Below are 23,493 nucleotides of genomic sequence, written 5' to 3' on the forward strand. Positions count from 1 at the left end.
GATGCCCCTCCAAGACCTCTGGTCAGGATTTTTAGAAATCCTGGCCACTATGGGTCAAGTGTCCGGACCCCTTCCCAGCGACCCAACTGATTGCAGCCTTAAAGCTAGGCTAACTGGAGATTGTCCCCTGGTAGATGTGGTAAATGTTAAGTGCTTAGTAGACACAGGATCTCAGGTTACTCTGTTTAGCGAGAGTGTTTGCAGGAGCCTCCTTGGGAGTAATCAAGTTAAAGATTGTATGAAATTGCCCTGGCTTAAATGGAAAGCTGCAAATGGACTTGGTGGTACATGGTGACAGACTTTGTGGCCCATGGGGTACTGGTGGCAGCGTGTGGCATTGTGGTGGCTAAAGATGATTGCATTGGAGCTGATAATGAATGTAATTGCTGACTGCTGGGAAGAACGTTTTTGCAAATATAAGGTGTCCTGAGAAGATTCAAGGTCCCTGCTTAGTAAAGAATGAAATTCTGTTTTTATAGTCTGTCAATGCATTCGGGTTGCCTTTGCTGCAAACCAGTGGCAAGTTACGGCAAGATTAGCCAGTCATTTCCCCATAATTGTAGCTGCACAGAGTGAAGTGATTCTGTGGGCTAAAATCCCAGTGCCTGCTCGGAACCAGGCGTGTGATGCACTGGTTTAGACCCTTGGAGAAAATGGGGGGGGGGGGTTGAAGTAGCTCGAGCCCTGGTAAATGTGGGACAGGGGCGTATTCAGGTAAGAGTCAGGAATGTGTGTCCCTATGCTATTACTCTTGGCAGGTCCCAGAGGTTGGCAACTGTTTCTGCAGTGGACTCCAGAAGTATCCGGGATGGTAAAGACCTGACCTATTTGGACCCACAACCTTTCTAAACTGTGGATGTTGATGGTTTCAGGAGTTTTGTAAAGAAATTTGACCCCAATTACATTCTCCCATCCAGAAATACACTGAAATTATGCTGAAGACCATAATTCCACACTGACATCTCTAGAAACTAAAATAAAGTTACAACAGACCAAACACATCAGGACATAGAAAAACGTTCCATTTTATTGAGTTCAATAATTTGAAATGCTTTTTTTTGCCACTAGGTATCACTGTGGTAACAAGTTCTGAATGTTCCAAAAGATCAAATCTTTTATTGGAACAATTGTTCCAAACGATTCAATCTTGCAAACATTCCATTTCTGCCATCACTACAAAATAGAACTACTCAGTGCCTATTAGATCTGAACTTTTGTGGTGCGGTGAGTGTAGATGATCCTCAGGGCTCAGAAAAAAATGTATTGTACTCAAAGATTTTCTTTTTTTTTGGTTTTCTTCTTGGCAAACATACGTTTTTCAACCCTCATAAAAGCAACAAGACACTCTCTTGACCATTGAACAAATGTATAAAACACAAACTACCATCAGCTCATTGAGCTCCCTGTTCACCACCTGAATCACAGCTCACCAAGAAGCAAAAAGTTAGTGCAGGCTGCATGGAAAGGTTGGCTGATGGGTTTGGTTTTGTTTACAAAGTTCTGTAACTTTGAGAGGGCTTAAGAAAATGTATGGTATCTGATTAAAGTAGGAAAAATGAGTGAAAAGGGTGACATTTGTTAGGAATTTATTTTAGTTTCCATTTACACCATTGAAAAGAAAACTGATGGTTTATAGACAAACAAAAATGTAGCAATAAAAATGGTGTGAAGTGAGAGTATTTAAGTATGAAGTGTAAATAGAATTATTCCATAAAATAAAATTATCATAAAGTAAGTAACAATAATTATTAAAACTTGGGATATTTGAAGAAGCTGATTACATGAAAATCTTGTTAATTGGAATAATTCTGGCTCATCAAAATAAGAATTAAGTTCCATTGTCGTGGTTAAATGCATCCCTGCCAAATTAGCATGGTAACTTTAGCTGGAGAACAACAGAGAACAATTTAATCCAATAAAATATCAGTCCCCTCTTTATTTCCAAAATTAATATAAATCTTCATATTTTGATGAAGGTTTGTGTGTAAAAAATGTCTGATTTTAACATCAAATAAAAAATTTAAAAAAAATTTAAAATGAAACTATGGGTCTAAAAGAATGAGGTCTGAGGTCCATTAATATTTAAGGAATACAAAGTGAGACCAACACATTCCTGGAGATTCCCACAGAAAGACAGAGCACAACAAACTTTTGTTCTAAGTTTGTCTTGAATGAGTTTAGATCCATAATGGCTGAATGAAACATCTTAAATCTCAATTAAGAGATGGTGATGGTTTGAGTCAGACTTCTTCAGCTGGACTTCTTTCTTAAGAAACTATCATGGCCAACCCTTATGAAGTTCTAATCAGCACATGACTACAATGTAGTTACCTACAATGTAAAATTGTATATATATTTATAATGATATATTTGCAGAAAAATCCTGTGCAGCTTCTATTTTGTGTGGACATGCATGTGTCCTTTCAATGCACTCTGCCACCTAAATAACTTACCACAGACCTCACAGGGAAATGGTCTTGCTCCTGTGTGGATCTTCATGTGCTGATTTAAGTTTGAGTTATGACTAAATCTTTGTCCACATTCATCACAGCTGAATGGTTTTGCTCCTGTGTGGATTCTCATGTGTTGATTTAAGTGTGTCTTTCGAATAAATCTTTGTCCACATTCATCACAGCTGAATGGTCTTGCTCTTGTGTGGATTCTCATGTGTTTGCTTAAGTCTGACTTTTGACTAAATCTTTGTCCACATTCATCGCAGCTGAATGGTTTGTCTCTTGTATGGATTCTTATGTGTAGGTTTAAGTTTGACTTATGACTAAAGCTTTTTCCACATTCATCACAGCTGAATGGTTCGTCTCCTGTGTGGATTCTTATGTGCCGGTTTAAGTTTGACCTATGATTAAAGCTTTTTCCACATTCATCACAGCTAAATGGTTTGTCTCCTGTGTGGATTCTCATGTGTTGGTTAAAGGTTGTCTTGCGACTAAATCTTTGTCCACATTCATCACAGCTGAATGGTTTGTCACCAGTGTGGATTTTCATGTGTCTGTATAAGTTTGACTTATGAATAAATTTTTTTTCACATTCATCACAGCTGAATGGTTTGTCTCCTGTGTGGATTTTCATGTGCATTCTAAGATTCCCTTCATGAAGACAGGTTTCACCACAGATCTCACATTTGACATCATTTTTGCCTGAGTGGACTCTTTTTTGCAAAGTGACACATTGTAAAGTTTTTAAACATTTCTTACTGTTCAAACAACTGAAAGATCTTTTTGTGAAGTGTCTCTGATGAGATCTTTGGGAGTGAAACTCTTCACCACATTCAGAGCCGAGTGATTTTGTGGCAGCGTTACACTTCACATCACTGTTTACATCTGACCCATGTGTCTTGCAGTCATTCCAGTCTTTATTATCACCCTCCATTTCAGTTCCAATTTCTGACAAACGTATTTTTCTCTAAAGAGCCTTAAACCTTTTTGGCACCACTAGGTTGTAAATAAGTGCTTGGGTCTGGATTACTGGTTAATTATAGTCCTCTTCATCAGGTTCTGAACTAATCTGTTCAGCAGGGTTGTGGATCAGAGCCTCTACCTCTGTGTTGCCATTAGTTTGGGTTTGATGAAGGTGAGCTGGTTACGACCAAATTTTTTTCACAAGGAGCCATCATCCTTGGTAAACCAGCCCATCATGAACTGCTCTCCATCTGGCTGGCCATAGTTCCTCTGTAATCACCAACTGCTGCTGCACATCTTCAGGGAACCCTAAAATAAAAAGACAGATAAAGCTGGATTTCAAGACCACACAGCAGAAATACGTCCCCAAAAAACATTTCCACAACTGACCATCTCATCCAAAGTTGTAGCTTATTTGTAAAACTGAAATAGTGGAGGCGTAGGGTGGACTGTATAGGAAAGATGATATGTTTGGGGGTGTGTCGGCCAGAACACAAGGAAGGTAGGTTCATACAAGTTCATGAAGTCCAGTGCTTTACTTCACACACTAAGGCTTATTAAAACACCGCAGCACAATAGATTAAATTAATATTCACATCCACTTCGTTATGGTATGCATATGTGTGCAGTCTGAAATTAAATAAAGAATAATATTTGCATGAATAACAAACACAAATTTCTGGCCTTTCATAGAGCACTGGTGTAGCTAATTGAAATAATGGTGTAGGACTGTAACTTCATTATGATATGACTGTTTTGGTATGTAGAAAGCACAACATAACCTTATCACCACTATTGTATGGTGAATAAACCAGCTTGTACATAAAGCATCTCCTTCTGACACTGCAGCAGCACATTCTTCCAGCTAGCAGATGTGCAGTATCATTTGCAATCTGATAAAGTATTAAATAAATCAAAATAATGAAAAAAGGAAGTGATGAAAAATTTTGCATAATGAGCTGAAAACAGCTTCGATGCGGGTTACAGAGCTCTGCACCGGTTTGCAGTGTCCGGTTTGTCTCGGTCCCAGTCTCCATTGTTTTTCTTGCAAAATCTTTGAAATCTTTGAATCCTCCTATACTTCAACCATTCAAGTATCAAACTCTTTAGCCCAGTCAGGAGATATGTGCTATGACTTTTGGTCTTTCTAACATGTAAACTTTTCAAGTTATTCACATTTTTGCCAAATGTTAAAGTCCTCTCCAGCGATTGGACAAAACGAAAATCAGCTCAGCAATTGGTCCATTTTGTGCACCGGTACACAGGTACACATATAGGGCACGGGTTCAAATGCAGCATTTAACATATAGCTCCATTGTCGTTTGTTGGCTGTTGCTTGTGTGATGGCATGCAGTTCTGCAGGCTGCTCACCGTGAACTATTGGTCTCAGCTGCGCACTTCAAGGAGCAAAGGAAATTATTTGCAAATGTCACAGTTAAATATGAAGGATTTGTTCCAGCACTGCTCCCTGCAACATTTCAACACTTTGATAAAACTTAAACACATTAAAAAAAAGTTTTTCACATGAAACAAATCTTTCACACCTTCACTGGAGTTTAGTTCAACCTTGCATATGTTTTTGCAATCCCGCTAATTACACCCTGCTGGAAGTGAAAAAAAAAGACATTCCCCTCCCAATGGAAAACATTTGAAGGCTTTTTTCAAGGTGCAACTAAGAGTACTACTGGCATCATGAGTAAGTCAGTGTGCTTCAATACAGAAGTTCATGGGTTCAATCCCGCTGTGGGGCGATAAGAACAATAAGTATCAGTTGTGCTATTTTTTTTCCCAATTTCTTTTACTTGTGCAATTTTATTTCAATCATTCAGCATAGTTCAATAAATGGGAATTCACAGTTGCTATTATTTCAATAATAGCTTTTTCTAGTTTTCCTTTGTGATTAAATTACAAACGTGGAGGAGGTGCTTTCGATGAGTTCTCCTCTGGCTGATAGCTCATCCTTGTTAGACACATATACAGTCGTCCTCATATGTATTCATGCCCTCCCATTTAAGACGGAGAATAACAGCTGCCTGGGAAATAAGCTAAAATGCACCAAAGTTATGATAAATAAAAGTTTTATGAAAATCATGACATTATTTTCTAATTCTGGTTCAATAGAAAGATTTTTTTAAAGCAAACCAATTTGATAAAATAATATGTTACATCACTCATAAACTATATTTTTAAAAAAATCCTTTGATGTTTCCACTCCAGTCAGATGTTTTCTGTTCCTCCCAGTTTGTTCTTTAACTCAAATACATTACAGTGTCTTATATCACTGAATATTAATTTGGAACATTTCTAAATATTGCTCCTTATTTCAGTCTCCAATTATCTGAATGACTGTAATAAATTCAGCCTTTTTATTATGAAAGGGGACGAAAGCATCTGAGGACGACTGGAATGAAATTAATTTGAGGTTATTGGACCCAACGCCGCTGTCCTCCCAGCTTGTCTGCTGGGACAATTATGTATGTGTATATACATCAAAATAAACAAACAGTCTGGCTGGTGTGGTACCTACACTGGCTCTCTGCTGCTCATTCTTTTCTATCAGAGCACAATGAATTCAAGGATAGGAGAGCACACTTAGGATACATCTCTTGTATCCTATGTTTTAAACTAATCTGGAGCCAAACGAAGTGTGGATTTGAAGGGTGGACTCGAAGGAGCCTTTGAATTGGGACAGCACTTGGGGCGCCACTATGACGCATGCAGTCGACATAGTGTGCAGACCCTGAATTGAGAAACATCCTGTGAATGCCCCTATGAGGCTATGGGCATTCACAAGGTGTGAAATGCCCCGATGGACATTCACAGTAACCAGGCTGAATTTATTTTTACAAAATGCTAAATATCTCAAAAACTACAAAGATTTAAAATAACAACAGTCGTAGCACACATCTCCTGAAGGTGCTGCAGGGTTTAAGATCTGAATGATTGAAGTGGCATGCAGGAGGAGTAGTGTGCCCAACTTTGGCAGAATAATAAATAATAATTTTAAAGAACAGGATCTCAATACTGTGAATGGGCATCACAGTCATTTAAAATAAAATGGCATTTTTCAGGTAATTAAAAAAAAATCTATTCTGTTTACATAGTAATTCTTCTTCCATTCTGTAATACGTCCTGTCGGACATTACAGCATTTTCATTTCACTCTCTTTAGGGGAACTTTATCAGTTTAGTCTCACAGAGAAAGCAACGCCACAAAGTCTCCGTTTTGCCCCACCAACAACTTAACCTCACTAAGCACCAAACATCACAACCACATAATTCCCTATAATACGGCCACTTACTTATTAAACCAAACGTATCACACCAAGAGATGCAAAGTCTCACCTGCTCTCCTGACGAGGTTCCCTCGATTAAAAACGTCTTTATCTGAGCCTTCTGTGGCGTAATTTCTACCCAGCGAGCTGGTCTCTGCAGAGGGCAGATTACGAACATTAGTCAGTATAAAAGGTACTTTGGACTCACCAGCGGTAGTTTAAAGTAGGCTATCAATTAAATAATGGTGCAGAAAATACCTTGCGAGGAAATTAAACAAATCCTCGAGATCTTTATTCACTAATAAACAAGGCTGTGGCGTTCATCTTCTTCTGCTTCTTCTTCGTTTCCGGTGTTACAACTAAATCTGTGACCTATCAGAATTTGTGACTGCAGCAGGGCGAACATAGACATCATAAATACATAGACGCCTCATTGAGCACTGGCGAATGAAAGAGCGGCACCGCCATATTGGATGGGTCACTGCTTTCGAGTCTTGCTGCAGATTCAACGTAGTTTCCCCACATAACTGTTTTCTGTGGAACAACGCGAATATATTACACACAAACAAAACACCTTTCTACATAATTGGTTAATAAATAATGTTAACACAATGAATAATCTACTAAATATGGGGTTCCGCTTGTGTAAAAAAAAAAAGTATATGTAATATGTGTACATGTTGTTGGTTTATGTCGTTCCAATGTGTCTTTGGTACATGTCTATGGCCTAATGTTTTTGACAAGTGTTGTTGCTTTTTGTATGTGTCAATATTGCGTATGTATTTCTTGCATATGTACATGTTGTACATGTACATGTTGTATATGTACATGTATCTGTTGCATATCTATTTATTGCACAGATACATGTACATGTTGTATATGTACATGTATCTGTTGCATATCTATTTATTGCACATATAAATGTTGGATCATGTAAATGTTGTACATGTATGTTGTTGCATTTGTGTTTGCTGCATATGTAGACTTTGTATTTCGCTGCACGTCTTTACCTTCTGATTGGCTAATGTCGTTGCTTTCTGTTGTTGGTCAATGCTGTTGGTTTATGTCGGTCTCTGCCGTTGTTGCCTTTGTCACAAATAAATGCTGAAATAGGCCATGTCTGGTCTAAGTGTTTATTAGACATTACAAAAAATGTTAGAATTTTAAGAAATACATATTTTTAAAAGCTTTCAAAATATCTCCATTATAGCATTTTTTCCCTTCAGGCGGTAATTCGGACAGCAAATGGGTCCTAATGCAAATAGCGCCGGGATAATGATGTTGGCTACTTTTAATTTTAATAACCTAAAAAAAATATCTAAGAATATCTTCTTGGAGTTTGGGTTATTTACTGTGTATGATTGTGCGGCCGCATTGGCTGGACTCGGACTACTCTGCATGCTAGCGAGTGTCTGGGCCACCGGACTATTCTGTCGTTCAACTGGTTCCAACTTTATTGGGAGAGCAGGGGGCGTATTTGCTCAATGAACGCTAATCTTTATTTCTTCAATGAGGGTTATTTTATTATTTAAATTGAGAATATTAACGTATTCTTTGAAGATATTGTCACATTTCACAATGCTATTTGTGCCTTTATTCACAGGCTCTGAGGACTCACTACAAAGTTTTGCATCCCTAAAAGTGGGAATCATTGCCTAAAATGTTGGGTTGATCTATCTACTTTGATAGAACGCCTCGGGATCCCCCCCACAGAGTTGGCAAATGTGGCTGGGGAGAGGGAAGTCTGGACTTCCCTGCTTAAGCTGCTGCCCCCGCGACCCGACCCCGGATAAGCGGCAGAAGATGGATGGATGGATGGATATATATCTATCTATATCTATCTATATCTATCTATCTCTATATCTATCTATCTATATATATATATATATATATATATATCTATCTCTATCTCTATATCTATATCTATATATATATATATATATATATATATATATATATATATCCATCCATCCATCCATCTTCTGCCGCTTATCCGGGGTCGGGTCACGGGGGCAGCAGCTTAAGCAGGGAAGTCCTGACTTCCCTCTCCCCAGCCACATTTGCCAACTCTGCGGGGGGGATCCCGAGGCGTTCCCAGGCCAGCCGAGAGATATAATCCCTCCAGCGTGTCCTGGGTCTTCCCTGGGGCCTCCTCCCAGAGGGACGTGCCTAGAACACCTCACCAGGGAGGGGTCCAGGAGGCATCCTGACCAGATGCCCGAGCCACCTTAACTGGTTCCTCTCGATGCGGAGGAGCAGCGGCTCTACTCTGAGCCCCTCCCAGATGACCGAGCTCCTCACCCTATCTCTAAGGGTGAGCCCGGCCACCCTGCGGAGGAAACCCATTTCAGCCGCCTGTATACGAGATCTCGTACTTTCGGTCACGACCCACCGCTCATGACCATAGGTGAGGGTAGGAACGTAGATCGACTGGTAAATTGAGAGCTTCGCCTTCTGGCTCAGCTCCTTCTTCACCACGACAGACCGGCGCAGAGCCCGCATTACTGCAGATGCCGCACCGATCCGTCTGTCGATCTCGCGCTCCATCCTTCCCCCTCACTTGTGAACAAGACCCCGAGATATTTAAACTCCTCCACTTGAGGCAGGACCTCACTCCCGACCCGGAGAGGGCAATCCACCCTATTCCGGCTGAGGACCATGGTCTCAGATTTGGAGGTGCTGATTCCCATCCCAGCCGCTTCACACTCGGCCGCGAATCGCTCAAGCGAGAGCTGGAGATCACGACCAGATGAAGCCAACAGGACCACGTCATACGCTAAAAGCAGGGACCCAATCCTGAGGCCACCAAGTCGGATCCCCTTAACACCTCAGCTGCACCTAAAAATTCTGTCCATATAAGTTATGAACAGAATCGGTGATAAAGGGCAGCCTTGGCAGAGTCCAACCCTCACCGGAAGCGAATCCGACTTACTACCGGCAATGTGGACCAAGCTCTGACACCTGTCGTACAGGGACCGGACAGCCCGTACAAGGGGTCCGGTACCCCATACTCCCAGAGTACCCCCCACAGGAGCCCCCGGGGGACACGGTCGAATGCCTTCTCCAGGTCCACAAAACACATGTAGACTGGTTGGGCAAACTCCCATGCCCCCTCCAGGACCCCAGAGAGGGTATAGAGCTGGTCCACTGTTCTGCGACCAGGACGAAAACCACACTGCTCCTCCTCAATCCGGGATTCGACTATCCGGCGGACCCTCCTCTCCAGGACCCCTGAATAGACTTTACCAGGGAGGCTGAGGAGTGTGATTCCCCTGTAATTGGAACACACCCTCCGGTCCCCCTTCTTAAAAAGGGGGACCACCACCCCAGTCTCCCAATCCAGTGGTACTGCCCCCGATGTCCACGCAATGATGCAGAGGCATGTCAGCCAGGACAGCCCCACAGCATCCAGAGCCTTAATGAACTCCGGGAGGATCTCATCCACCCCCGGGGCGTTGCCGCCAAGGAGCTTTTTGACCACCTCAGCAACTTCAGCCCCAGAGATAGGAGAGTCCACCCGAGTCCACCAGCTCTGCTTCCTCATCGGAAGACGTGTTGGTAGGATTGAGGAGGTCTTCGAAGTATTTCTTCCACCGACCCACTACATCCCGAGTTGAGGTCAGCAGCTCCCCATCTCCACTGTACACAGCATTGATGGAGCACTGCTTCCCCCTCCTGAGCCGCCAGATGGTGGACCAGAATCTCCTCGAAGCCGTCCAGAAGTCTTTCTCCATGGCCTCGCCGAACTCCTCCCATGCCCGAGTTTTTGCCTCGGCAACAGCCGAAGCCGCATGCTGCTTAGCCCGCCGGTACCCATCAGCTGCCTCCAGAGTCCCACAGGCCAAGAAGGCCCGATAGGACTCCTTCTCCACCAACGACCTTACAGCCACAGCTCCGGCCGGCCACCTCAGCAACAAAGGCACGGAACACAGCCCGTTCGGACTCAATGTCCCCCGCCTCACTCGGGACATGTTCGAACCTCTGCTGAAGGTGGGAGTTGAAGCTCACTCTGACAGGGGACTCAGCCAGACGTTCCCAACAGACCCTCACAACACGTTTGGGCCTGCCAGATCTGACCGGCTTCCTCCCCGACCATCTGAGCCAACTCACCACCAGGTGGTGATCAGTTGACAGCTCCGCCCCCCTCTTCACCCGAGTGTCCAAGGCATGTGGCCGCAGGTCCAACGATACAACTACAAAATCGATCATCGAACTGCGGCCCAGGGAAACCTGATGCCAGGTGTACATATGGACACTCTTATGTTGGAACATGGTGTTCGTTATGGACAATCCATGACGAGCACAGAAGTCCAATAACAAAACACCATTTGGGTTCAGAGGGGGGGGACCATGCCTCTCAATCACTCCCCTCCAGGTCTCACTGTCATTGCCCACGTGAGCATTGAAGTCCCCCAGCAGAACAATGGAGTCCCCAGAAGGAGCACCCTCCAGCACTCCTTCCAAGGACTCCAGAAAGGGTGGGTACTCTGAACTGCTGTTCGGCGCATAAGCACAGACAACAGTCAGGACCCGTTCCCCCACCCGGAGGTGGAGGGAAACTACCCTTTCATCCACCAGGGTAAACCCCAACGTGCAGGCACCAAGCTGGGGACTGATGAGAATGCCCACACCTGCTCGGCGCCTCCCACCATGAGCAACTCCAGAGTGGAAGAAAGTCCAGCCCCTTTCGAGGGTACTGGTTCCAGAGCCCAAGCCATGCGTCGAGGTGAGTCCAACTATATCTAGCCGGAACCGCTCAACCTCGCGCACAAGTTCAGGCTCCTTCCCCACCAGAGAGGTGACGTTCCACATCCCTAGAGCCAGCTTCTGCAGCCGGGGATCGGACCGCCAGGGTCCCTGCCCCTTGCTGCCGCCCAGCTCACATTGCACCCGACCCCTACGGCTTCTCCCGCAGATGGTGAGCCCACGGTAGGTGGGGCCCATGTAACCCTTTCGGGCTGAGCCAGACCGGGCCCCATGGGCGAAGGCTCGGCCACCAGACGCTCGTTCTCGTACCCCACCTCCAGGCCTGGCTCCAGAGGGGGGTCCCGGTAACCCGCGTCCGGGCAAGGGAACATTCATGCCCAGGTTGCTCGTCATCATAGAGGTCGATGACTGGCATATATATATATGTATATGTGAATATATATATGTGAATATATATATATATATATATATATATATATATATATATATAAATATATAAAAAACTATGTGGAGCCGGCACTAGGCCTCTAGATCAGTGAACTGTGGAAGGGCCTCAACAGCCGGATAGCCATTATTATTAGGCTTTTTGGGGAATGCTGTTCATTCCAGGCAGATTAGCAGAGTTCATTCACCTACTGATCGCCTGTCCCTCATACAGGAGAGTGTTTGCAGGAGCCTCCTTGGGAGTAATCAAGTTAAAGATTGTATGAAATTGCCCTGGCTTAAATGGAAAGCTGCAAATGGACTTAACATCCTGTTGGTGAGGTACATGGTGACAGACTTTGTGGCCCATGGGGTACTGGTGGCAGCGTGTGGCATTGTGGTGGCTAAAGATGATTGCATTGGAGCTGATAATGAATGTAATTGCTGACTGCTGGGAAGAACGTTTTTGCAAATATAAGGTGTCCTGAGAAGATTCAAGGTCCCTGTTTAGTAAAGAATGAAATTCTGTTTTTATAGACTGCCAATGCATTCGGGTTGCCTTTGCTGCAAACCAGTGGCAAGTTGCGGCTAGATTAGCCAGTCATTTCCCCATAATTGTAGCTGCACAGATTGAAGTGATTCTGTGGGCTAAAATCCCAGTGTCTGCTCGGAACCAGGCGTGTGATGCACTGGTTTAGCCTCTTGGGGAAAATGGAGAGGGGGGGGTAAGGTAGCTTGATCCCTGGTAAATGTGGGACAGGGTTGTCCCTATGCTATTACTATTGGCAGGTCCCAGAGGTTAGCAACAGTTTCTGCAGTGGACTCCAGAAGTATCAGGGATGGTAAAGAGCTTACCTAATTGGACCCACAACCCTTTTTAATTGTGGATGTTGATGGTTTCAGGAGTTTTGTAAAGAAATTCGACCCCAATTACATTCTCCAATCCAGAAATACACTGAAGAGATGCTGAAGACCATAATTCCACATTGACATCTCTAGAAAGTAAATGGAAGTTACAACAGACCAAACACATCAGGACACAGAAAAACGTTCCATTTTATTGAGTTCAATAATTTGAAATTATGCTTTTTTTTGGCCACGAGGTATCATTGTGGTAATGGGTTCTGAATGTTCCAAAAGATCAAATCTTTTACAATTGTTCCAAACGATCCAGTCTCGCAAACGTTCCATTTCTGCCATCACTACAAAATAGAACTACTCAGTGCCTATTAGATCTGAACTTTTGTGGTGCATGGAAAGGTTGGCTGATGGGTTTGGTTTTGTTGACAAAGTTCTGTAATTTTGAGATGGCTTAAGAAAATGGATGGTATCTGATTAAAGAAGGAAAAAATTAGTGAAAAGGGCGACATTTGTGTCAGAAATTTTTTTTAGTTTCCATTTACACCATTGAAAAGAAAACTGAGAACAATTCAATCCAATATATCAGTCCTCTTTATTTCCAAAATTAATATAAAGCTTCATATTTTGATGAAAGTTTGTATGTAAAAATATGTGCGATTTTATACTTAAATAAAAAGTCAAATATAAAGTTATACAAGAAATTTTAAAATGAAACTTTGGGTCCAAAAGAATGAAGGTCCTAGGTCCATTAATATTTAAGGAATACAAATTGAGACCAACACATTCCTGGAGATTCCCACAGCAACCAGAGCACAACAAACTTTTGTTCAAGTCTGTCTTGAATGAGTCGAGATCAAAAAAGGCTGATTGGAACGTCTTAAAGTCTCAATTAGGAGATGGTGATGGTTTGAGTCAGACTTCTTCAGCTGGATTTCTTTTTTAAGAAACGATCATGGCCAACCCTTATGAAGTTTTAACCAGCACATGACTACAATGTAATTAACTACAATGTAAAATTGTATATATATTTGTAATGATATATTTGCAGAAAAATCCTGCATCTGTACAGCTTCTATTTTGTGTGGACATGCATGTGTCCTTTCAACGCACTCCGCCACCGAAATAACTTACCACAGACCTCACAGGGAAATGGTCTTGCTCGTGTGTGGATACTCATGTGTAGGTCTAAGCTTGTCTTGTGACTAAATAATTTGCCACAAACCTCACAGGGAAATGGTTTTGCTCCCGTGTGGATACTCATGTGTTGATTTAAGTTTGAGTTATGACTAAATCTTTGTCCACATTCATCACAGCTGAATGGTTTGTCTCCTGTGTGGATTCTCATGTGTTGATTTAAGTGTGTCTTTCGAATAAAACTTTGTCCACATTCATCACAGCTGAATGGTCTTGCTCTTGTGTGGATTCTCATGTGTTTGCTTAAGTCTGACTTTTGACTAAATCTTCGACCACATTCATCACAGCTAAATGGTTTGTCTCCTGTGTGGATTCTCATGTGTTGGTTTAAGCTTGACCTCTGACTAAATCTTTGTCCACATTCATCACAGCTGAATGGTTTGTCTCCTGTGTGGGTTCTCATGTGTTTGTTTAAGTCTGACTTATAACTAAATCTTTTTCCACATTCATCACAGCTGAATGGTTTGTCACCTGTGTGGATTCTCATGTGTTTACTTAAGTTTGACTTATGATTAAATCTTTGTCCACATTCATCACAGCTGAATGGTTTGTCTCCCGTGTGGGTTCTCATGTGTTTGTTTAAGTCCGACTTATAACTAAATCTTTTTCCACATTCATCACAGCTGAATGGTTTGTCTCCTGTGTGGATTTTCATGTGCATTCTAAGATTCCCTTCATGAAGACAGGTTTCACCACAGATCTCACATTTGACATCATTTTTGCCTGAGTGGACTCTTTTTTGCAAAGTGACACATTGTAAAGTTTTTAAACATTTCTTACTGTTCAAACAACTGAAAGATCTTTTTGTGAAGTGTCTCTGATGAGATCTTTGGGAGTGAAACTCTTCACCACATTCAGAGCCGAGTGATTTTGTGGCAGCGTTACACTTCACATCACTGTTTACATCTGACCCATGTGTCTTGCAGTCATTCCAGTCTTTATTATCACCCTCCATTTCAGTTCCAATTTCTGACAAACGTATTTTTCTCTAAAGAGCCTTAAACCTTTTTGGCACCACTAGGTTGTAAATAAGTGCTTGGGTCTGGATTACTGGTTAATTATAGTCCTCTTTATCAGGTTCTGAACTAATCTGTTCAGCAGGATTGTTGATCAGAGCCTCTACCTCTGTGTTGGCTTTGGTTTGGGTTTGATAAAAGTGGCTAAATTTTTCATCATCTTCACAGGAGCCATCATCCTTGGTAAACCAGCCCATCATGAACTGCTCTCCATCTGGCTGGCCATAGTTCCTCTGTAATCACCAACTGCTGCTGCACATCTTCAGGGAACCCTAAAATAAAAAGACAGATGATGTTAGATTTCAAGACCCTGCAGATAAAACTACCCATAAGACATTTCCTTATTAAACTTCATCTAATCATAGAATTATTATGTTTGAATATTGCCTCAACCATCTGCCACTATTTAACTTTAGCTACAGCAAAGACAGACCTGTTGATCTACTAAAAAACACCACAGACTAAAGATAATGCAGTTTTTTGGGTCTTAGAGTACCATCTAGTGGCAATTTAAGGGAGCACCTTTCACTAGAAAGTTTGCTCTTCTTGCAGAGAAGCAACTGTGAATTAGGGCTGGGCGATATATCGAATATACTCGATATATCGTTGCTAGTTCCCTGTGCGAATATAGAAAATGCCTATATTTGTCATATTCGAGTATCCTGTTGTCACGCAGTTGTTTTAGCTGTGGGCGGGGTTTTCTCACTCCTCGACTCTGCACCGCTTTGCAGCGAGTTAAAGCAAGCGCACCTAGTTACATACATAATGTGAGCTACATGCTACGTCATGAGAGGCAGCGTGTAGCCACTTTCTCGCTAAATTTGGCGACTTTTTGTGAAAAGCGACTAGCGACAAATCTAGCAACTTTTACAGGAGTTATTGGAGACTTTCCTGGTGTTTTGGCGACTGACTTTAAAGCGCATATTGTAATGTTATTGTCAGAACGAGAGTCTCTCCCCGTCCTAAAGCACTCTGTCGCTCCGGCTGCAGCTGCAGCCAGTCAGAGGAGCAGAGAGGACACCTGCACGACTCCACCTACAGTCACAATGAACAGCCAAATCCGCCACTGATCCCGCTCTGGATTACAGAGTGGGACGTAAATTTTAAAGTTTTTCACGTCGCGCAAAAATAATTCATTATATTTGATTACATTCACAACCTCTGTCACTTACTCACCTCATCCACTGTGTGACACAAGCATATTTATCTAGCTCGTCATGTCTCTAGAAAGGACAGAAAGGAGTGGGAATCAAATCCTGAATTAAAAGCTGGCTGAAGCCGTTTATTGGAGACGATACGAGGACATTCTGCCTGGATTATAAGACTGATTTCTACGTTAAACTCTGCGATTAAAAAAAATACACGACAACTCAAAAACGTATCCATAAAGCAAAGCCTTATAATAGTTCATCATTTGAAAAGTCCCCCCCTAGAGCACGTATTTTCATACGTTGCATTTATTACATCATGCAAAGGCAATTTATTTTGTTTTAAAATTACATGTTTCTGCCACTGCTTTAACTGTTCAATAAATGTGGTTTTGATCAGTTTGCTTTGTTACAATTTCATCCTTTTGGCATGAATGTTTAAAATCAGCATATCTTAATGCAGTATGAACAATTATGTTTTAATGGAGAGACAAAATCATCTTACTGATGTGATTGTATGCACCAAAGCATTAATTCAAGGCTAAGGTAAATATTGAGATATATATCGTATATTGTGACATGGCATAAAAATATCGGGATATTACTAAAAGGTCATATCGCCCAGCCCTACTGTGAATGCCCTTTTATGTTGACTAATTATTAAGCAAATTGCATAACCATCTGGAGAAGAAGCAAAACTATCCACCTTGATTTACCAAGGTACTGCAGAGGGATTCAAACCCACAAAAATCTGAACTCAAGCTGAACTTGATTTCTGTAACCACTACACAGGCACAGTTTTTAGCTGCACCCTAGCAGAAGCGTCAAATTCCTATTACCAATAGAATAGGAATGTTTTTTTAAATTTTCCTGCAGTGTGTAATTGGCAAAAGAGCTTAACATTTAAATGTGTGAAGTAGCACACAAGAATCCTTAGCTTGCTTTTGTTAGCATATGAAAAGAAATGAATCACAATTCATCTTACCACAATACCACAACAGCCTACGCTGAGAAAGGCAAGCTAATAAATCATTAGTGCTTCTTCACACATTTGAATTTTAGGTTCAACCACTGATTACACACTGCTGCAAGTTAAAAAAAAAAAAAACCCATTCCCATAAAAGATTTCATGCCAGGGTGCAGCCGAGAGCTGTGCTGGTGTAGTGGTTAAAGGAACAGGCTCTTGTTTACATTTTTGTGAGTTCAAATCCCAATGCAGTATGTTAAACAAGTTGGATGGTTGTGCTTCTTCTCCAAATGCTTCAGCCCATTCAGGAGATATGTGCTGTGACTTTTGGTCTTTGTAACATTTAAACTTTTCAAGTTATTCAAGTTTTTGTCAATTTTTAAAATTCCTTTCCCTTGATTAGACAAAACAGAAAATGCAGTTGAACAATAAAGTCTTTAACTGATTACACAGGCAATTTTAAATGCTTTTCTGCAATGATTTTCTTCAATGATTAATGCAGTTTAACTACTGTCTTCAGAATTGTAGTTGTTCCTACAAACTACTTAAAACTTTAACTTCTTGACAGCAATTCAACCTTTCACATCTTTTTGCAATACTGTTGATTACGGGGCATCAGCCAAAGCTGTGGTGGTGTAGTGGTAAAGTGAATTCCCCATCATTCAGAAGGTTATGAGTCAAGCCCTGGAAATGGATCTTGATAAATCTTATCAGATGGCTGTACATCTCCTAATGCTTATGGTGACAAAAACTAACTTGTGTGCTACATCACATTTTTAGTCTTAAGCTCTTTTGCCAATTCCACACTGCAGGAAGTTTAAAAAAAACAAAACAAAACAAAACATTGGCATTCCAATGGTGAAAGATTTTTACGCTTCTGCAAGATGAAGCTTAGAGCTGTGCTGGTGTAGTTGTTAAACGAGCAGGCTCTCGTTCAGATGTTCCTTGGTTCAAATCCCAATTCGGTAACATGATAAATCATGCTGGATAGTTGTGCTGCTTCACCAAATAGTTTTGTGATTGCTTATCAATCATTCAGCCTAATAGGGCATTTACAGTGGCTCTTCTGCAAGAAGAATGTTCTTCTAGTCTAACTACTGATCCCATTCTTCCACAAAAAGGCACAAAAATATTTTTAAAATGACAGAAAATGGTACCAGTAATTTAATTTATCTTCATTTTCCTTTGTGATTAAATTACAAATGTGGAGGAGGTGGTTTCAACGAGTTCTCCTCTGGCTGATAGCTCATCCTTGTTAGACACATATACAGTCGTCCTCATATGTATTCATACCCTCCCATTTAAGACGGAGAATAACGGTTACCCGGGTCTCTGGGTTCTCCTGGCCTTCCTCTAGCTGTAGGCGGGCGGGGTCACATTGGCATGATCACTCTTCTCTAAACACGTTCCACTCTGAATGTTCTGCATGAATGTTCTGCATGTGTCACAGTCACTGAGTCATCCAGCAAGTTTATTCACTAACAGCAGGTAGCTCTCTTTCTGTCTTTTTGACTTAACTTGCTAGTTTCTGGTCCTCATGATTGTCAACGGTTTTGTTCTCCACGAATCTAGAGTTGGCTTGTGTGGGTGTATATATTTATGTGTGTGGGTGGGTATGTGTGTGTACTTATGTGTATGTGTATGTATGCATGTGTATGGATATGTATATATGTATGCATATGTGTGAGTGTATGTGTATGTATGTATATGTATGTGTATGTGTGTGTATGTGTATGTATGTGAGTATGTATATGTGTATATATGTATATATATATATATATATATATATATATATATATATATATATATATATATATATATATATATATATATATGTGTGTGTGTGTATGTATGTGTATATGTATGTATGTATATATGTATATATATAATGTATGTGCGAGTGTATATACATATATATGTAGGTGGGTATGTATGTGCATATACATGTATGCATTGATCTCTTTCTTTTGTTTTTTTTTTGTTTTTTTTATGTTCTCTTTTCTGTTCTCTTTCTGCCCCTTTCCTGTCCTTTCCGGTCGGGTCCAGCAGCATAAACTCTGTAATACAAGCTATTATCCAAAACAAATTGAAAAATAAAATAAGAATCAAGAAATACAAGGGGATCATTACATCTACAAAAGTTCCCCTTGGCAAAATAAATTTGCTCAGCAGAACACAGCATCCAGAACATCAGTCTGCTTGCTTAAATGCTGGACAAGACAAAAAAAAATAAAAAAAATAAAAAAAAATAAGACGGAGAATAACAGCTGCCTGGGAAATAAGCTAAAATAGACAGAAGTATTAATAAATAAAACTTTTATGAAAATCATGGCATTATTTTCGAATTCTGGTTCAAAAGAAAGATTTTTTTTAAAAAAGCAAACCAATTTGATAAAATAATATATGTTACATCACTCATAAACTATATTTTTAAAACAAAATCCTTTGATGTTTCCACTCCAGTCAGATGTTTTCTGTTCCTCCCAGTTTGTTCTTTAACTCAAATACATTACAGTGTCTTATATCACTGAATATTAATTTGGAACATTTCTAAATATTGCTCCTTATTTCAGTCTCCAATTATCTGAATGACTGTAATAAATTCAGCCTTTTTATTATGAAAGGGGACGAAAGCATCTGAGGACGACTGGAATGAAATTAATTTGAGGTTATTGGACCCAACGCCGCTGTCCTCCCAGCTTGTCTGCTGGGACCATTATGTATGTGTATATACATCAAAATAAATAAACAGTCTGGCTGGTGTGGTACCTACACTGGCTCTCTGCTGCTCATTCTTTTCTATCAGAGCACAATGAATTCAGGGATAGGAGAGCACACTTAGGATACATGTCTTGTATCCTTCGTTTTAAACTAATCTGGAGCCAAACGAAGTGTAGATTTGAAGGGTGGACTCGAAGGAGCCTTTGAATTGGGACAGCACTTGGGGCGCCACTATGGCGCATGCAGTCGACATAGTGTGCAGACCCTGAATTGAGAAACATCCTGTGAATGCCCCTATGAGGCTATGGGCATTCACAAGGTGTGAAATGCCCCGATGGACATTCACAGTAACCAGGCTGAATTTATTTTTACAAAATGCTAAATATCTCAAAAACTACAAAGATTTAAAATAACAACAGTCGAAGCACACATCTCCTGAAGGTGCTGCAGGGTTTAAGATCTGAATGATTGAAGTGGCATGCAGGAGGAGTAGTGTGCCCAACTTTGGCAGAATAATAAATAATAATTTTAAAGAACAGGATCTCAATACTGTGAATGGGCATCACAGTCATTTAAAATAAAATGGCATTTTTCAGGTAATTAAAAAAAAATCTATTCTGTTTACATAGTAATTCTTCTTCCATTCTGTAGTACGTCCTGTCGGACATTACAGCATTTTCATTTCACTCTCTTTAGGGGAACTTTATCAGTTTAGTCTCACAGAGAAAGCAACGCCACAAAGTCTCCGTTTTGCCCCACCAACAACTTAACCTCACTAAGCACCAAACATCACAACCACATAATTCCCTATAATACGGCCACTTACTTATTAAACCAAACGTATCACACCAAGAGATGCAAAGTCTCACCTGCTCTCCTGACGAGGTTCCCTCGATTAAAAACGTCTTTATCTGAGCCTTCTGTGGCGTAATTTCTACCCAGCGAGCTGGTCTCTGCAGAGGGCAGATTACGAACATTAGTCAGTATAAAAAGTACATCGGACTCACCAGCGGTTGTTTAAAGTAGGCTATCAATTAAATAATGGTGCAGAAAATACCTTGCGAGGAAATTAAACAAACCCTGTGTGTAAGCAATGCTGTGGCGTTCTTCTTCTGCTTCTTCGTTTCCGGCAGGCTGCCTCTCACAGTCAAGCTGACGTCTCATCGCGCCGCCATCTTGGATGGGTCTCCTATGCGCCTCCAATGCATTTATTTGTCAAGTATACAGTCTATGGTCCAACCACAATAATTTCACGAATTTTTTACCAAATTTTTCTCACAGTTTAGTTTGTGACAAAGGTCAGTGACGTTATGATACAGATCACTGTAAAACATTAAAAACGACATGCTTTATGCTTGGGAGTGACCCATGGAAATCAACTATACAAGTTCAAGTACCTAGTAGACAAGTTCCACTCAAAATAAATTTAAATGAAAATAAAAACAACTAAAATCAGGGTGGTTTGACTGGCTGGTGATGGAATAGGCAGAAGTGGCGTCTCAAAAATAAAAAAGATCACCCCACCAGAACATCACTCCATGCGATTGAAAGACTGGTGAGGGTTGCATGCACATAGCACTTGCAAAGGAGACGCTTCACCAAAACGGCCTGTCCACCACCAGCAACAAGTGGTAAATCTAGAAAAATAAAAGAATGTCAATAAAAAATAGTTTGGTTAAAATAATACTAAAACATAACAGTATAAAACTCTGATGTTTCAAAGCTTAAAAGCAAACTGTCCTTTGCAGCATTCGGTGCAGTCAGAACAGCTTATCATCAAAGCGAAGCAGCTCGTGGATCTGTGGACTGAGACAGGGCAGCAGTGTGCTTGGGTCAACTTCCAGTGTCAGCAGCATTGGAATTCATCTAGGTCAGGGGTCGGCAATCCTAGAGCCGCATGCAGCTCTTTAGCGCTGCCCTAGTGGCTCCCTGGAGCTTTTTCAAAAATGTTTTTTTTAAAAAAAATGGAAAAAGATGTATATTTTTGTTTTGATCTGGTTCTGTAGGAGAACAAACATGACACAAACATTCTTAACGTTTTCCAATGCTGTAAAAATGTGTAGAATAAATATTAAATTTCAACATTTCTGTCAAGGAAGATTTGCGTCATAGCCTGCGACAAAAAAGAGAAAAATAACCGAGGAGAACAGAGGATTCAACGTTTCTTGGACCGAATCATTTGCATTAATCGCCAATGCGGAAGGATTGCCTGAATGTTTGTTCTGTAGCGAGAAGTTGTCAAATAACAAAAAGAGTAATGTGGAAAGACATTTCCAGGGAGAGCATGCTGCATTTGCAGCCAGTACCCAGTTGGGAGTGACACAAAAAGTGCAATTGCATTACTTCTGGTGAAATTAGAGAAAAATAAATTTAAGTGGATTGCATCTCCAAACTCCACTTCTGCTGCAAGTTTTGTTGCAACCCGGGAGATAATAAAGCGTAGAAAACCGTTCACAGATGGTGACTACATGAAGGACTCAGTCATCAACATATCAGGACACGTATTTGCTAATTTCAAAAACAAAACCGAGATAATACAGAAAATCAAAGACATGCCCCTCTTAGCTAAGACAGTGAAGGAAAGGACCATTTAAATGACAGGCAACATTACCGATCAGCAAATCAAGGACATTAATTCAGCACAAGTTACATCTTACATGCCCGATGTTGAGAAGCTGACCAGTGATGTCCGAAAACAGAAGTCACATTAAACGGGTAAGAACATAATCCTTCATAGACACATATTGAGTAACAAAGTAGATGTTTTTATAAAATGATTTCTGATTTTTGTCAGTATATATTTGGAATGACACTTGGTAATGGTGTTCAGGTCGGAGGATAGCTGTGTTGGTTGCGTGTCTAAAGAGAAGAGGATGCTGCAGCGTTTTACCCTTGCACTGACTTGCTTGGCATTTGCACAGAAATCAAACTGTATTAATTTGATTTATTGGTTTATTTTTTATAAATGTAGACAGCGTTTTATTGCGTTCTGTTTGTTGCCCAGATAAGGAGCGCGTTATGCATATTCCATTTTGTTGTTTTTTTTCGAATCCTCAAAATAAAAATGACATAAAAAAAATCGGATTTCTATATTGCATTTTTTTTTTATTTCATCAAAGCAACGAAACACAACTCATTAATATAGTAATGAAGTTAAACAAGAGACGGCATCGTACAACAGAGTAGTCACGTGGTGCGTTATTCTCTACAGGATGCGCAGCGGGGAAAATAAACATTTTATCATTAAGGCTCATTATGTATTTGTAGCCATCTTAGTCATTTTGATAGTAGGCTAATATAACTAATATAGATACATAAAGCATGTGTTGCCTTCATGATAAGGCTTATATTAGGCTTTTATTTTTTTTTGCGGCTCCAGACATATTTGTTTTTTGTTTTGTTTGGTCCAATATGGCTCTTTCAACATTTTTGGTTGCCGACCCCTGATCTAGGTCCTCTGTGTCGACCAGCAGGTTCCCACCTAGGTAAATCCTTTTATCATCACTCTGGAAACCGTTACCAGTCCAGCCAGGGCTTCAGGGCATTAAACAGGGAGTTCAACTCTTACAAGAGTTCCTCTGTAGCACTGAGTGCAGAAAGGAGATCAGTTTTAACCTGGCTTACTCACCGCTACTGCTTTTATGCCATGGCCACCAATATTGGCCGCTGTTGTTGAGCCGCTGATGAAAAAATCTGGCCTTGACCCAATGGATGTAGCACATTATCGCCCTATCTCTAAACTACCACTGGTCTCTAAGATATTGGA

The 23,493-nt window shown here is 40.9% G+C and overlaps 2 long non-coding RNA genes across 2 annotated transcripts; both read right to left on the reverse strand.

Moving 5' to 3' along the window:
* Nucleotides 1-1,172: 1,172 nt before the first annotated feature.
* Nucleotides 1,173-7,045, reverse strand: LOC306758892. The gene is made up of 3 exons (XR_013771406.1): nt 6,949-7,045; nt 6,761-6,844; nt 1,173-3,725 (listed from the first exon to the last, which is right to left on the reverse strand). It is a non-coding gene; the product is annotated as an uncharacterized lncRNA (long non-coding RNA).
* Nucleotides 7,046-13,021: 5,976 nt separating this feature from the next.
* On the reverse strand, nt 13,022-20,835 carry LOC306758649. The gene is made up of 3 exons (XR_013771387.1): nt 20,785-20,835; nt 20,597-20,680; nt 13,022-15,163 (listed from the first exon to the last, which is right to left on the reverse strand). It is a non-coding gene; the product is annotated as an uncharacterized lncRNA (long non-coding RNA).
* Between the last annotated feature and the right edge of the window lie 2,658 nt (nt 20,836-23,493).

Source organism: Telmatherina bonti (genome assembly GCF_933228915.1).
Source record: "Telmatherina bonti genome assembly, chromosome: 7".
In the NCBI taxonomy this organism is placed as follows: domain Eukaryota; kingdom Metazoa; phylum Chordata; class Actinopteri; order Atheriniformes; family Telmatherinidae; genus Telmatherina; species Telmatherina bonti.